The sequence below is a fragment of the Talpa occidentalis genome, unplaced genomic scaffold (genome assembly GCF_014898055.3).
Source record: "Talpa occidentalis isolate TD23 unplaced genomic scaffold, MPIMG_talOcc4v2.1 talOcc4.6, whole genome shotgun sequence".
Classification (NCBI taxonomy): Eukaryota; Metazoa; Chordata; class Mammalia; order Eulipotyphla; family Talpidae; genus Talpa; species Talpa occidentalis.
In genome coordinates, this window is record NW_023604972.1 from 108,306,174 (window position 1) to 108,321,673 (window position 15,500).

At 35.7% G+C, this 15,500-nt stretch overlaps 1 long non-coding RNA gene across 1 annotated transcript; it reads right to left on the reverse strand.

Annotated features, from left to right (window-relative positions):
• Positions 1-347: 347 nt before the first annotated feature.
• On the reverse strand, positions 348-13,699 carry LOC129144722 (uncharacterized). The gene is made up of 4 exons (XR_008549212.1): positions 13,578-13,699; positions 8,407-8,617; positions 7,894-7,997; positions 348-515 (listed from the first exon to the last, which is right to left on the reverse strand). It is a non-coding gene; the product is annotated as an uncharacterized LOC129144722 (long non-coding RNA).
• Positions 13,700-15,500: the final 1,801 nt, after the last annotated feature.

Genomic DNA, 15,500 nt, shown 5'->3' on the forward strand with positions numbered 1-15,500 from the left:
GCTGTGACTATCACCAGCAAACTCACTGAAATAATTTGGGACTTACTTTTACTTCAACCTGAGGTAAATAAAAATGGTTTCCTCTAATTCTGTAATGATGGGTAGTTGTTATTGTTGTTGTTTCAAATAAGCTCTGGGAGATAGAAAAAATGCTGAAGACATCCATATAAATCATTCCCCTTATGTTTACATTTAACTGCCTTTTTACATTCATCTAATGACTTTAGTCTGTTTTCCCTTTGCAAAGTCAGCATGGTTATAAATACAATAAAAGACAGCATTTCTTCCATCATTACCACTCCCAAAATAGACTCAAACCAAACACATTGCAAACATTACATCCCCTTGCCTTTTTTTTTTTTTTTTACATTTCTAGTAAGAAAAATTAGTGGCCACTCTTCTCCAATCTGGATATGTTGGAATGAATGTCTCTCAAAGCAAATGGCATATGTCTTCTCACTTGTCAGTCCTTTTCTGGTTAGATGTGTCTCCTTCCATGCTTCACCCTGAAGAGGCTAACAAAAAATATGAGACCTTGAGTTTTTGGGTAGTGCATTCACCTGTTTCCTGTCACAAGTTGTCCTTTTTGTCTTCAGTTCTTTGCTTCTTGACAGCTTACTCCGTCAGATGAATACACTTTCAGAATAATGGTAGGCAACTGACCCACATTTAGTCTGTGAAAATCAATCTGTCCTTAATGATACTTTTACAGAAAAAGCTAGAATCTACGATTTGTCAACATTTGAGGCATTTAATCACACCAATTACTTTGAAAATTGGTAAATTATGGGGAAGATTGAGCTTTCCATTAGAAAATACCATTTGAGGTGACCAAACAGCCTCAGTTGTAAACAAAAGCTCTAATTTTAACAAGAATGCCAGCTAATATATAGAGAGAAGGGATAAGAGAATTAGTAAATTGTTATTTTTCAAGACTTAATGAAATTATTGATTTAGGGAAGAATTATCAGGTGGTTTTAAATCCATAAGTTAAAAATGCAAGGATCAGACGTCTGTATATTATCAAAGTAACACTACATAGATTATACTCTGGTAGCAATGAGAGAAAGTGGCATAATAGCAGATGATTAGGAAGTCATTAACATGCACAGTCTGAGCAATGCAAATGATGAGAAAATCAGATATTCTTTGTCTGCTGATATCATGCAGTATGGTATACATGACATTAGCTAGTATGCACTTCTACTTAAATATTGACCATAATCTGATCAACGCTTTTCTCAAGAATGCACAAGAAATTCAGAAAAATGAGACATTCTACAGGACAAATGGGCCTCTCTTTTTGGCAACTCAGTGTCATGAAACAACTGTTCTAAACGAAAAAAGATTTATATGACACAACACCCAAAAGCAATATGTTATCCTGGACTAGATCCTGATGTGGAGAAATGAGATAAAAAGGACATTTGGGGGATAATTTTAAGCAATTTGAATATAGAATAAGTATTAGGTAAGTAATTATTATTAATTTTCTTAGCTTGTAATCATGATATTTTGGTTATTTAAGTAAATGTCTTTTTTGTGGGACCCTCGCCGGTGGCCGGGGATCGAACAGGCACTGCAGAGGATGCGGGCAGCCTCGCAGCCCAGTGCTCAACCGCTGTGCCACCGGGGGAGGCCCTAAGTAAATGTCATTTTTATAGGTAAATACTAAAGTACTAAAGAAGTCAAATGTCACAATGTTTGTAATTTCCCTTAGAATACACCAGCCTTAATAAAATTAAGTTGAACATGAGAAAACAAGTCTCTTTCTACAAAATAAATAAGCACAAGCAGCAAATGACATCTTTAAATTAAATAGTTCTGTTCCATGACTTCCCACCATTTCTAAGTCTGCTCTGCATTTTAATATTACCTGTAAAGAATAACAAACTTTAATAACTTAGACATTTAGTCCCGCTTCTTTATTCACTGCTTTTTCAGATATAAGGCAGAACACTTTAGCATGAGGCTACTTTTTCTTTATCCTTTCTTCCTGTGTTTTAAGATAGTGGTTTGCAAAGGGTATTCCCTGGAGAAGCAGCATCAGTGTCACCTGGGAACTTGTTAGAAAAGTAAATTAGGGGCCCTGACTCTAGGCCCAGCAAATGGGAACTCTGGGCTTGGGGACCAAAGAGTTGTTTCTGTTGAATCTTCCAGGTGACATTGATTCACACTGAGGTTTGACAGCCCTTATTCTAAAGCTTCCATTTCTCCCTATGGAATTCACTTTGTCATGGATGAGTAGACCTTTACACTAGAGATAAAATAACAGAAGACCACGATTTGTACAATTCATGTGTATTTCATCCTTTTCTATCATTGTCTTTATCCATGAAATGAGAACGTGACAAAGCAATAGCTGTTATATTGGATGTTCCATTATGTTTACAACACAATACTTGTGAGCATTATTGAAGGCAATGCACTTGTATCCAGATTCCTGGGAAGCCCTCTACTGCAAGGTAAAACTGGGCCCATTTTATGGACTAGAGTTTGTAACACAATATAAATTAGCAGTGACCTCAAAACTTCATACGATTCAAACTAGTGGGAACTTCTGACAAATCTTATTTATAGGGTTCCAATTCTTCAGCAGTCCACCTTGTTTCCCAACTAAACAGCATCTTTTTGAAGATGATTGAGCATGTCTAAAGGCTATAAAACCCATTGCATCCATATATGACTGCTAGGTACTCAGTAAATGTGAGATTGTCAGGCGCTGAGGTATCCCTACTATCAGTGGGAAGTCAGAGCTTTGAGCAATTCCTCAAGACCATCATTTACTAGTGTGCTGAGCTGGAAACCTAAACTAATGTGCCTGAGTTCCTGCAGTGTTTGGCCCCTGCATTTACTACCAACTGAAGAGAATATGGAATATCAAATTATAGACCCATCCTCATGTCAGAAGTTTAGGGACACATTTAGCTATTTGATGTTCATGTAAGAGGCGCCCAAGACTAACTAAAATCAGACACTATTCATAGGACCAAATGGTGTTATAAAAGGTTTGTGTTAAAGCATGACCAGCCTGGTTCCCTATTCTCCCTTTCAGGAATAAGAGTCATCTAGGCTTCCCATAAACCACAGGCATCAGTCCTCACTGCTTGGGAAGTCTCTGATTCTCTGAACAAGCCTCTCTAAGAGACCAACAGTATTCACTTCCCTGCATATTTCCTTCTGTATTATCACAATCCATTGATGACCAGTCACAGCAGTTAATGAGGATACTCAACATTAAAAGAAGATGTCAATATGGGTAAAATAGATAAAAGAAATTAAATAATGCTGAAGCAAGAAAATTCAACTCAATCATGAATCAGTGAAAAAGAAAATAATATACCCTCTGGAAATAAGCACGTGAAAACACCCAGGAAGACATATGAAAGGTAATGATAAACTATTACACTCACACAATCCACCATGACATTACCTCACTTTACCTTTTAATCCTCTATTTCTTCCAGTATCCAAACACACAGCTATGTGACATTGTATTATGACGATCTGTCTCAAAATTATAACCTTAGGGCCTCCCCGGTGGCGCAGCGGTTGAGTGCTGGGTTGTGAAGCTGCCCGCAGCCTCTGCAGCACCGGTTCGATCCCCGGCTGCTCCCCGGCCACTGGAGGAGGGTCCCACATGGCGCGCAGACCTCTCCTGCCGCCCGCTGCTCCCCTCAGCAGTGTAGTTCGGTTCTTCTGCCTGCTCTGCTCCCCTCTCTGGCTCTGGTGAATTCTCTCACCCTCCCGCGCTTCTGACTGTACCCAGTGCTTGTATAAATAAATAAATAAATAAATAAATCTTAAAAAAAAATTATAACCTTAGAAGAAAGTTCTCCTCATCTCGTAAATATCTTCTCCCTATAGGAGGAAACTGATTATTGAAGCATTTACTATGGTTATCATATATGTGCAAATATGTATCACATAAAAAACACACCTAAATATGTATTTACCCACACAGATGTATTTATCAAAATGTTTAAAGCATAGCTTTAGATTAAGTAGAGATGGATTTGAATCCTGGCTCTGTATTTTACAAGCCATGATAGACTGATAGACCACAGGCAGTTACTTAATTCACATAAATCTCAGCTCCTCCCTTTATCAGTAGGAAAACAACACCACTGCCAGCATTGATCTATGAGTTAAATTAGATAATATGTGCTTAAATCTCTTCACAGTTGTTATTATTTGCCACTATTATTGTTATATTAATATTAATATTTTACAACCCTCTCTTTCATCAAAATGTCTCCACTTGCTTTCTTTGTTTCACATTACAACATTAAATCTTTAATTTGCATTATTAGTACTACTTTTGTTTACCAAAACCATAGAAATCAAGGTCTTGATTATATTGTACATCTTTTTTTCAAGTCATCACTAAAGATTAATGTATAAAAAGTACATCTTTCTAAGGCCCACATTTGGCTCTCTTGCCACCTCTCTTGATTTCATCAGGTAATTGATAGTATTCTCCAGAAAACAACACGCTTATTTGAAAGACCATTTGCCTGTGACCAACAGTGCAAAATGAATTGGATTCATTGACTAACTTCAAATATAAACCAGAAGAGAACTCTGTGTGTGTATGTGGTGTGTGTGTGAACATGAGAGAAAGAGAGAGAAGGGTGGGAAAGAGAGGCAGATAATGAGAGGCTCAGGAAAAGAATCAGTGTCATTAATAGCATATGCTTTGGTAAATTCATCAAATATGTCATTTATTAGAATGGGTAAATATAAATTGCGCTTGCTTCATTTCATTTGAAAAATTTTGCCTTGTATGTGTCTTCAGAGTGTTTCAACAGTGATTGCACAAAACAAAACAAAACAAAATAGAATGAATGTTGCTGGTCTTTTTGTCTCCCTTTCTCCAAGAGGGTCCTTACTTTGCCTGAAGTTTCTCATTTTTCCTTTTAGGAGTAGAGATGATGAAATGATAGTGAGTGTAAACTAGTGGGTGGATATGAAGAGAAAATAGAATAGAAGTTAGAGAAAAGGGGGAAGAGAAGAAGACTTAAAGGACCAAGGGGAAGTATAGGAAGGAAGCTTCTCTCCAGAGCAAGGAAGTGAGAATTCTGCTAATTTGTGGGATTTCAAGAAAAGCAGTGAAAACATCTCTAAGAAGTTAAGTGTGGGGATAAGAAGAAATGATTTTTCAAGAAATTGTCACTAAGGTTTACATGTCCTCACAATATTTTGACAAACTCAAAAGAATTTTAAATATCATTTGCTTTTGAAATCTGTTGTGTCTGTTGGACCAAAATATTCCTCTAAAACTGGGTTGCAGTATGCTTCAGTGTGGTTTCACAGTTTTACTATCTTCCTTTATTTTCATTTAACTGATATGCAGCTCCCCCAATTAGCAATCTCTGTTGATTGATTTTTCTCAGATGTTTTCTCTGTATTTGTCTTCACTTCACCATTCAACAAAAAAGTGACAAATTTCCTTTTCTTTCTTTTTCTTTTTTTTTTTTTTAAATCTAGGATATCACTAGATAATTAGTAACCAATTTCTCATTAAGTTGAACTATAAGTTTAACAGATACATATACATGCTTATGAGTGCCTGTCTATGGATGGAAAAGTAGACTGACACACAGCCAAAAAAAAGAACTATTAAGAATAATTCATAATTGGGCCTCCCCGGTGGCACAGCGGTTGAGCGCTGGGTTGCAAAGCTGCCCGCAGCCTCTGCATCGCCGGTTCGATCCCCGGCTGCTCCCCAGTCACTGGAGAAGGGTCCCGCATGGCGCACAGACATCTCCTGCCGCCCGCTGCTCCCCTCAGCAGTGTACTTCGGTCCTTCTGCCTGCTCTGCTCCCCGCTCTGGCTCTGGTGAATTCTCTCACCCTCCCGTGCTTCTGACTGTACCCAGTGCTTGTATAAATAAATAAATAAATCTTTAGAAAAAAATTCATAATTAAGAAGTCTTTGCACTTTTCAAAGTAACAAAACTACAGATGTTATTGTTTGATGAATGCAACAAACAAAAGCAACAATTCTAGTCAAAGGTAGGTTGCGGTGTCCTGGGATTTCTTGAATACAGTCTTGATGAAAAGAGAAAACAAGCATCACAATTAAAAACACTTCCCCTATTAAAATGGGTTTCTTCCTTTAGATTTAGTTAAACAAATAACTCAACTCCTGAGAGTATGTGTGTATGTAATCAACATATTATTGGATAACATGATGATTAAAAACACAAGGCTTGAATCCTGACTATAAACTAGGCATATCACATTATTGAGTATATTAATAAAATTAACTTCAAATTATTGTTATGAAGTTTAAATGTGGTAATTTTATAAAAACCTTGATATAGTAACTACACACAGAAAATAAACCAAAAACCCAACAACATATTAGGAGCTCCGGTGGTGCAACTGATTAGCTCTCAGTACTTATATTAACATATTAAATCCTTGCAACAAACCTATGAGGCCAGTACCATTATTAACTCTAGTTAACAGGAGGGGACAGAAGCAAAGCGTAGTTAAATGATTCCTCTAAGGCTATACAGTTACAGTATGTTAGAAGTAGAAACCCAGATTCATTGGTTCCAAAATCTGTATATTAGATTATTTTAATAACAATTATTGTTATTATTGTTGTTAATATGCGAAATAAAAAGGTATGTGTTAACATGGGAATTGATTTTATGAACATTGCTGCTTTACAGACATATATGTTGAAGACCTGGATCTTGCATCAAATTGCCAATAAACAACCTTGCTTATTTTCAGTGGTCCCATAAACTACTAGTGTGGAGTGCTGAAGAATATGGAGATTTGCAGCAGTAAAGTGCAAGACAAAAAAAAAAGGAAAGACTTGGTCAAAGTTTTGAAATTTCTCTTGAGACACATAAATAACTGTAGTTTTTAGTGTACATCAAAAAAGCTAAGTAGGCCTCATCACATGTACACATAAATCCTCATTTTTACATAGTAGTTTATAGTTTTTGAGCTACTGACACCTAAATTATCATTTCTTAATATAGTATCAGATAGTAGAGTTGCTAGATTTCTTCAATAATTGTTAGGAGATATTTACACTAAAAAATATTGATTATTGACCTGAAATTCAAATTGAACTGAGTGTCCTATATTTTATCTAACAACCTTAAAGTAGAGTTTTTGCAATTTAAGCTTTAGAGATTGGTATATAGGGTAGTTATGGATTCTACCAGTTATTAGAAGTTTAAGAAGTCTAGAAATCAGCTCTTTAAAAAAAAAAAAACTTTGTATTTAATGTCTTTGAATATATAACATCCGTAAGGGAAATGGAGAGGCGCAGGCTCTTTTTCATCTCCCATTGCTAAATGCTATAGCCATAGCTTTGCTTCCTCCCAGGTTTCATTACCCACGGTGATGTGTTATTGCAAAAAATGCTTGTGAGCACAAGCATGGGGTTTACACACCTATGACTATGGACATGTGAAGATCATTACAAGATAAGATTGCGGGCCTCCCCAGTGGCGCAGTGGGTAGAGCACAGCACTGTGAAGCTGTCTGCAGCCTCTGCATCATGGGTTCGATTCCCGGCTGGCCAGGGAGATACCCACATGGCACAGCAGACCTCTCCTGTCTCGCATGCTGCTCCCCTCAGCAGTGTTTTCGGTTGTCTACCTGTTCTGCTCCCCGCTTTGTCTCTGGTGAACCCTCTCACCCCCCACATCTCTGGCCTGTACCCCAGTTCTTGTATAAATAAATAAATCTTAAAAATAAAAGACAACCTGAGAGAGAGAGAGAAGCCAGAGAGAGATAGCAGAGATCACAGGGGCTTGGAGGCTCACTTGCTGCCTGCCTTCCAGCCTCCCAACCTCCCTGCCCTCTGCTCTGCTTCTGTACTTTGTCCCCTGCTTCAGCATTAAAGGCATGTCATACCTACCTAAGGCTCCAAGATTCCTTATCCATTTGCCCAAATCAACAATAAACGTTCTCAGCCTGGTATGGTTGCCACCAGAACATCCTCTTCATGTTTTTTAGTAGCTACTGGAAATTATAAACAAATTTAGTGTGATAAATAACACTTTACTCTTCTTTAATGCTTCTTCAAAATGAACTCAATACACTAGATTAAAAGACAGGTTTGAAACTTCTATCCATGCAATTGTCTCAATTTGACTATTTCTTGATATTAAACTAAATTCTCTGAATGCCATGAAAGACAATTTATCACCTTGAGATAGTCAAAATAAAAACTCGCATGTAAAGCAGTATTGTAATGCACGTAGCTGTATAAATCACTGAGAAAGGAAACAAATTTATCTTTGAAAGGAAAGAGTGAGAGGAGAGAAAGAAGAAAAATCTCAATTTGGTCAATGAAAATATACCTGCCTTAGTATCATGTTTGCCACTGAAACTGAAACAAGAACAAGACAAGATGTCAACCTATGCATACCAAACACAGTTTTATGAGTTTTGATACAGAGCAGGTTGTATGGATTCATTTTTCACCAGTGAAGATTTGTTATTCAGCCAGCAACTCCAAGCCAAAAGTCCCATTATTGTGTGCTGTCCTTTCAGTGGAGACACCATCTTTTTCAAAACACAAGGGAGTCACATTTTAGACAGTGTGCCAGGCAACTGTTCTGGGAAGAGAGAGTCTCCTGCTGATAAAATAAAAAATAAAAAAAAATTAAAAAAAAAAGCATAGCATAGCCATTTAGCCATGCCTCTGCAGGTGCTGATATATTTGCAGAAGAAATTTCTTATTTTTAATGTGGACAAAAATGAGCTTAATGTTCATCAAGTGAAACACCACAAAGTTTTACACATTGACCATAAAAGAAAAGATCTGTGTCTTCACAACTCAATTAATTTTGCCTTTTCATTATTATTAATGGCATTCGTAATACATAGTTTATTCTTAAATTGTTTTCAGACATTTTACTTATTGGAATCTTAGTAGAATCAGTCTGATAGCATAGCCAAACATAAATTATTATAACCATTTTGCCCAGTGATTGTATTGCAATATCAGCAGCCAGACACACACGAGGATATACTGCAAAAATTCTAATTTATTTAAGTTTATCCAAATATTGACTTGTAAAAACTTTGGTTTTCTTTGACAAAGACAAATGTAATAAAGGAAGCACTTCAGATTCAAGTTTTTATTGATATTTCCCCTCAATTAATGACACCAAAAGTAAACTAAAACAAGTGGTACAACATCAAATTAAAAAGCTTCTGCACTACAAAGGAAACCATAAGAAAAGTGAAAAGGCAACCTGGGCCTCCGTGGTGGCACAGCAGGTTGAGCACAGTGCTGTGAAGCTGTCCACAGCCTCTGCAGCATGGGTTCAACTCCCAGTTGGCCAGGGAGATACCCACATGGCACGGCAGACCTCTCCTGCCTTGCCTGCTGCTCTCCTCAGCAGTGTCTTTGGTCCTTCTGCCTGTTCTGCTCCCCTCTCTGTCTCTAGTAAATCCTCTCACCCTCCCGCACATCTGGACTGTACTCCAGTTCTTGTATAAATAAAATCTTTAAAAAGAAAAGGCAACCTATTGTACATGGGTATTTTCAAATCACACATCTGATAATGGCTTAAAGTACAAAATATATAAAGAATTTATAAAACTCAATAGCAAAAACAAATAAAAAATAATTTTATTGGAACAATGAAACTGAATAGGTAGACACTTTTCCAAAGAAGACATACAAGTGGCCAACATACACATAAAAATATATATTTAGCATTAGTAATCATCAGGGAAATGCAAATCAGAATCTTAATGAGACATATAACCTCATACTTGTTAGAATGACTATCACCAAAATGTCAAGAGCTAGTGAGTGTTGGCAAAATGTGGAGAAAGTGAACTCTTGTGCATTTATTCATAGGAATGGTAAACCACTATGAAAAACATGTTGGTTTCTCAAAATATTAAAATAGAACTGCTATATGATCCTGAAATTTCACTTCTGGGTTTATATCCGAAAGAAATGAAAATCTCAAGAAATATCTGCACCCCCATGTTCACTGCAGCATTATTCACAATAGCCAAGATACAAAATCAACCGAAGTGACCAAATGGATAATTGATAAAGAGTATGTAAAACACACACACACACACACACACCCCACAGAGGAATATTATTTCAGTCATAAAAAAAAGAAGAAAATCCTACCATTTCCTCATTTGCAAAAAGTTGGATGAAATTTGAGAATGTTGTGCTAAGTAAAATGTGAAGCAGAGAAGACAAATATTGTAGGATATCATTTAAATGTGGAATCTAAAAACGTTGAACTCATAGCAACAAGGAGTAAAGTGATTGTTACCAGGGGCTGTTCGGGGAAGGGTATGGGGGTGGTGGGTTGGAATGGGGTCATGAATGGGGAGATGTTGGTGAAGAGTATAAATTTCCAGTTAGAAGATGAACAAATTCTTGACATTATAGTTAACAATACTGTATTATACACATGAAAATTGGTAAGTAGGATCTTAAATGTTGTTACCACGAAAAAGAAATAGTAATTATATGACACAATGGAGTGTTAGCTAATGCTACAAGGGTAAACATTTTGCAATATTTAAGTATATCAAATTGATGTGCTGTACACTTTAAACTTACAAAGTATTTTATGCTATTTTTATCTCAATAAATCTGAAAAAATCTTTGCAACAAATAATACATTCTCATAAAATCATAAATAAACATAGTAGATAGAAGATATTCTTTATGGACTAACTATAGGACAAAATTGTAAAAGTTTGCAAGTGAATGGTAAGCATAAAATATGTGGTGATGGTGAAACACCTCAGGAGGGACATAGTGAGGCATCAGATATACCTGCAATTTTTAATCCTATAAACAAAGAAGAGCAAATATGTCATCAAAATAATGATAACAAAAATAGGAAGCAATAATTTTAAATAATTTTAAATGGCGAGACTACAAATGGGGAAATAGTTTCTATGATAAACAATATTGACTCCTCTACATCCTCTACACAGAGCAAGCAGTAGTCAATCAATTCATATCATATTTCTGATCAAAATTCAACAGTTTTTATCATACATAGAATAAATCCAGAGTCATTATGTGGGTTTCTAAGGTCAGATATGATCCGGCTTCTGCCTAAGTTCCAGCTTCATATGTACCATCATAGTAGTCTATTTCTGGAAAATACCAAGGTTACTCTAGTCCTTAGGTCTTTCCATTTGTCAGTTCATTCAAACAGATCTTGGTTTGTTTTATAATTTTTTACTTCCAATTTTCAACTCCTATGCAATTTTCTCCATGAAGTCATCATTGAACACTCCATTTAAATTAGCCGATGCTGCCTTCCTTACTCCTCCATCTCTCTGTAGCTATCACCATTTTATTTTCCTCCTAGAACTGTCAAAATCTGAAATTATCCTTTCTTTTGTATATTTATTTAACAATTGTCTATTATATGTATCTCCAATTAGAATGTAACAAGAGTAAGGATTTTTCTGTCTTGTTTGTTGCTGTGTCTCCAGCATCTAGTTTAAAACAATCCCTAATACATAGTAGGTATACAATAAATACCTTTGAAGATTTCCTGAATAAACAATTTTTGCAAAAGATGAGGGTTTAGAGATGAATCATGAATGACTTTTAATTCCTATATTTCATGATATCAATTGACAGTGGTAATTCCTCTCAGCTTTATCAGTCATTTTATTGCCTAAGATTTAAGTAATTGCTTTTCTCCTACCCTATAGATACTTTCTCCAACTTTCAGAATTGAAGATGTCTTCTTAGGTGTTTCTTTTCTATTTTTGAATAATGATTAACTTTTCTTTTCATAAGTTCTAATACTAATCAGTCATACCTTTTTCACATTATTGTGACATTACTTCGTACTAGCTTCTTATTTGATGGCCATAGGATTGCCTATGCAATTGTTAGCCAATCGAAACATAATGCAGGCCACATACATAATTTTATAATTGCCAAATTGAAAATGGTTAAAAAAGGTGAAATTAATTTTAATATTTTAATTTAATGAAATATATTTAAGTATTACCATTGCAATGTGTAATTAACATAAAATGATATTGCACATTCAATAAAGTTAAATTTATTCAGAAATTTTACACAACTTCAGTATTAAAATTTAATGTTAAAATTAAATAAAAGAAAAATTTCAGTTCCTTACATATATTGACACATTTCAAATGCTCTATTAACCATAGGCTCATGGCTACATACCAGTCTGTGCAGGCTAAATAGCTAATGGTGGATGCACCAACACAGGAACCATCCCTTCAATAAAGTATTCAATACTTAATTTGTTGGATAGTAAATTAGTGAATAAAACACTAATTAATTTTTAATGAACAAATGAGGAAAAAATCATGAGTTATTTGCAGTTACTCTAAATATGTGTTTAATTATTGGTGTTGCCAGGAAAATGCATTAAAAACAGCAAAAACAGCACTACAAAGTAAAAGTACCAGTGTAATTAATGACTGCTATGAGACTATGCTGTTGTGGTAAAGATAATTGTTACACGTGCATTCAGCAGATTTTAAACTCTGGGCTGTCTTAAGCCTCTCCAGATTTTGTTTGCTCCCATACAAATTCTTTTTTTTTTTTTTTAATTTTTTTTCTGTCACAGAATTGTGGTATAATATTTATTTTTTATAAATTTTATTTTTATATTCCCCATACAATTGCAACCCCCTTATTTTGACCCCAATCCCTACCCTCCCCGCCCCCACCCCATAGAGTGTCTCTGGTTCATAGTTTTTGTTGATTTTGATTTTCACTTTCTTATAGTTATTCATTTTCCTGGTCCCTTATTTAAGTTTTCTATATTCCTGCTATGAGTGAGACCATCCGGTATTTTTCTTTTTCTTTCTGGCTTATTTCGCTGAGCATGATCCCTTCCAGTGCCATCCATGTTGCTGCAAATTGCATGTGTTTATCTTTTTTGAATGCTGAGTAATATTCCATGGTGTATATGTACCACATCTTCTTGATCCAGTCATCTATTTTTGGGCATTTGGGTTGTTTCCAAAGCTGAGCTATTGTAAATAGTGCTGCTATAAACATAGGGGTGCAGGTGCTCTTTGGAATTGATGTTTCTGTGTCTTTGGGTAAATACCTAGGAGTGGGATTGCTGGATCATATGCTCCCATACAAATTCTAAGAACTCTGTTAAACATAGTTGGGGGAAAATAGACTGCCACCAACCCTTTATGATAAGAGCAAACTAGTACCCAAAAGCAGCCTTGTTTTCATGTAAGCCTTTAGTATAAAAACGAAATCAGAAAATAAATTCAGAATTCATATATGTATACCTCTGTAGAAGAGGAAATTGAAATATAAACAAAAGTAGAATAATAACAGTAAAATAACGTTTTAAAAGAAATTAATAAAATATTTTAAAGCTAATTAAGTAACAATAAGAATGTAAACATACAAGAACATAATTTTTTTTTAAGTCACAAAGATTTTGAATCACAGATATAAAAGATGAGAACTTGTAAGAAACTTGAGAGTAATATGGAACAAAACCTAAGACCCTAGGAAAAGGCTAAATAAACTTGTCAATAAAAATGGAATGCTTCTGTCATAATAATAGTACTTACCATTTATCAAGCACCACCATATGCAGATGCACTGTGCTCATCAGCTCCTCCTTTCATCACAAACCCTGGGGAATGTCCTTAGTTTAGAGATGAGGAAGTTAAGACTCAGATGTTACCAGCAATTCATGGTGCTCTAGGTGGAAGAGCTAAAATTGGAAAGTGAGAATATTCAGTAATGTTTCTATTTCAAATGTTTTACTAAAGGCTGGCTAGAATCTTAAAGAAGTGAGAACACAAACTTGAATTACAAGATCATTTTGCAGCCTCTTTCACACATAGGAACCTTGCTGAGCTGGTGGTCACTGGCAAAAAGTAAGGCCTTGCCAGAAAGAGACTCTTGCTTTTTGCTGAGGTTTCCTGAAACAAAGAGATGGGAGTACAGAATTCAGAAGAAACTATTCATGGAGGAAAGAGGAGATGAAGCAGAATCTGTGGAAAGAATCCGCTCAGTGGCCTTGAATACATGTAAGGTGAATTCCACTGAATAACAATACTATGTTTCTTGCCAATGTTATTGAGACAGAATTTACCCAATATCAATATGCAGTACAAAATGAACTATGTTTGAGGAAATTTTTTGCTATTTCAATTTAAAAAAAAATGTCTGATGAATCAAGATATGTAAGCACAAAATGTCAGGAGAGGGAAACAAACTGGCAGATATCCTTAGAGAAAATAGATTAAATAGACAAAACTTAGCTCTGACATAAAATGCATATCAAAAAAATCTATTAATACAATCATGATTTGAGGAGGTGTGATCCTATGCCTCGGAATAACATTTTTTTAAGATTATAATAATAAACTTTGGCCACAAATGATCATTTATGGTAGATTTACTTTTCCAAAGAATGTTTTCATCAAATTAAAACCTATTTAATAGTATTCTCTATGGGTTTCTTTTCCGTGTTATCCTACAGCATAACTTTTTTTCTTCTTCTAAAGAAAGATGTTCTGGCATCTTCTCCCCCAACTCACTCACTCACATACAATTTAAGTCTAGATGTATGTCAAATTAATCCTCAAATCTCATTCCTATAAATGATATGGATAGAGGCCAAGAGCACTTCATCATAGATGGGTCTGACTTTCACCAATTTATTTTTTTTTAGGAATTATTTATTTATGCATACAAGAACTGGGATAAAGGCCAGAGATGCAAGGAGTGGGTAAGAGGATTCACCAGAGACAGAGTAAGGAGCAGAACAGGTGGATTGACTGAAATACACTGCAGAGGGGAGCAGCAGGAGTCAGGAGAGGTCTGCTGCGCTGTGTGGGTAGCTCCCTGGCTAGGATCGAACTCATGTTGCAGAGGCTGCAGACAGCTTCCCAGTGCTATGCTTAACCCCTTACATCACCAGTTTAGATACCACCACCCATGGAGCTTGCAAAGAGGGGCCTACCCTGCAGGTTGGGAGTGCCTGCTCAGTCACCCTCTAACCTTTCTCCATTTTTGCAATTCTAACAGAGTACACAGGAAATGTGACATCAAATTTGCACCCTATTTTGCACGATTTTATCTGTATCCCAAATAAATAAGTCTATGTTTAACATAAAGAGCACTGCTTTAGGGGAGGGAAGGGGGGTTTTAGTCTGAATTCCTGAAGAATGTAGCTGATAAGAACCCTTTCAATGCCACAGTTGGTTTTTGTTTTTATTTTTCACTTCAACCATTCCTAGGACAGATAATTTGAAATATAATACTCAAACTATCTTTTGGAAATTGGTAGAATATAAATTATGAATGAGTTCAAAATAAATAACTCATGATAAATTAGCTATTGGCTCAGAAGCTAAAATGAGATTGTAGAGTAGTAACATAGCCTTTGATGATTATTAAGGAAAACTGAAAAAAGCAGTGGACTTGTCGATTTTCTATGCTCTCTTTGGTTCTATGTTAGAAAAATTAAGAAACCTTAATAA